This window comes from Myotis davidii, unplaced genomic scaffold, assembly GCF_000327345.1.
Source record: "Myotis davidii unplaced genomic scaffold, ASM32734v1 scaffold1134, whole genome shotgun sequence".
NCBI classification, from domain to species: Eukaryota; Metazoa; Chordata; class Mammalia; order Chiroptera; family Vespertilionidae; genus Myotis; species Myotis davidii.
In genome coordinates this window covers 895,212-897,137 of record NW_006286229.1, presented here as the reverse complement: position 1 = coordinate 897,137, position 1,926 = coordinate 895,212, and the positions used below count along the sequence as shown (strand labels likewise).

Here is a 1,926-nt window from a genome sequence, read left to right as displayed (position 1 = left end):
GCATTAAGAACTTCATCAGTTTTTCACCTGGCTTCCCACAACTTCTAGAAAAAAAAGCCTAAGTTCTTACTTAGTGTGCCTAAAATCACCCTTTATAATTAGGCTTACAAACACTTCACCCATTACCTTCCCTAATAAGTACCTTAAACTTTAGCCATATCATATTAGTCATTCCTCAAGTGTTGTTTTTTTAAATGTTAGTTGTCTTTTTTTTTTAACTACTTTGTGACAAGTTTCGTGTGTGTGTGTTTTTAAATTAAAAAATATTTTCATTGACTTCAGAGATGAGGGGAGAGTGAAAGAGAGATAGAAACATCAATGATGAGCCGAACCGGTTTGGCTCAGTGGATAGAGCGTCGGCCTGCGGACTCAAGGGGCCCAGGTTCGATTCCGGTCAAGGGCATGTACCTTGGTTTCGGGCACATCCCCACTGGGGGGGGGGGGTGCAGGAGGCAGCTGATTGATCTCTCTCATGGATGTTTCTAACTCTCTGTCCCTCTCCCTTCTTCTCTGTAAAAAAATCAATAAAATATATTAAACAAACAAAAAGAAACATCAATGATGAAAGAGAATCATTAATCAGCTGCCACCTGCATGGTCCGGGGATTGGGCCCAAAACCTGGGCATGTGCCCTGACCAGGAATCAAACCATGACCTCTTGGTTCATAGGTTGATGCTCAACCACTGAGCCCTGCCGGCTGGGCCAGGTGATGTCTCTTATGACCCATATCTTCTAGTTTGTTGAAGCAATAGGTCAGACATTTGCCACAACAATGACTGTTACAGTGGCTGGCCATAAACCTCTGGCACACATTCATCTAAAGGGCACTCCCAACGAAGGCAACTGATTGTGCCGTCTCATCCACCTTATAGTATTTCAGGACAGCCAGCTTAACCCTCTTTCTCTTATACTCACTCCTGTTGGGAATGGTGTAAAAGTGCTTTCCTTTCTTAGCACCACCACGTAGTCTCAACACAAGATAAAGAGTGGACTCCTTTCGAAGGTTATGGTCAAACAAAGAACATCCATATTCCAGTTGCTTGCCAGCAAAGATCAGTCTTTGCTGATCAGGGGGAATCCCTTCCTTATCTTGGATCTTGGCCTTTACATTCTCTCTTGCATCCAAGGGGTCAGCCTCGAGAGTGATGGTCTTCCTCACAAAGGTTTTCACAAAAAATTTGCATCTTGGTGGCAGTTCCACCATGGATGGCAGATCGGAAAGCTTCCTCAAGTGTTTTAAACTTCCTCATGCCTCCATGCCTTTGCTTGCCCGCCAACCTAAAACAAACTTTCCTCCTGCCGTTGCCTGTCACTTCCTTCTTCTCTTTCAACATGTAGCTGGTATCGTCTACACTGCTGGGCTTTGGCCCCCTTATCTGGAATAAGTATCCGTCCCTGGTTCCCATGGCCATCTGCACTTGCCTTTATTATAGACACTAAGGTACTGCGTTATAACTGTCAGTCATCTTATCGCACATCTCCACTAATCTATGTGCTCCCTGAAATCTGAGACTTTGTATTTCCATTTCTTGTCCCTAGTGCCTACCAATATGCTCTACACATTTGAGGTATCTAATAAATGTTTATTAATGTATGAAAACTGGGCTCCAATCCACATTGTGATCTGGGGCAGATTGCCTTCACCTCTTTGAGCCTCTATTCCAGCGGTTCTCAACCTGTGGGTCGCGACCCCTTTGGGGGTCGGACGACCCTTTCACAGGGGTTGCCTAAGACCATCGGAAAACACATATATAATTACATATTGTTTTTGTGATTAATCACTATGCTTTAATTATGTTCAATTTGTAACAATGAAATTGGGGGTCACCACAACATGAGGAACTGTATTAAAGGGTCGCGGCCTTAGGAAGGTTGAGAACCACTGCTCTAGTCCCATATCTACAAACTGGAAATAACACCTATGC

The 1,926-nt window shown here is 43.9% G+C and overlaps 1 pseudogene; it reads right to left on the bottom strand.

The window, feature by feature from the left end:
* Positions 1 to 677: 677 nt before the first annotated feature.
* Positions 678 to 1,410, bottom strand: LOC102773783 (annotated as a pseudogene).
* Between the last annotated feature and the right edge of the window lie 516 nt (positions 1,411 to 1,926).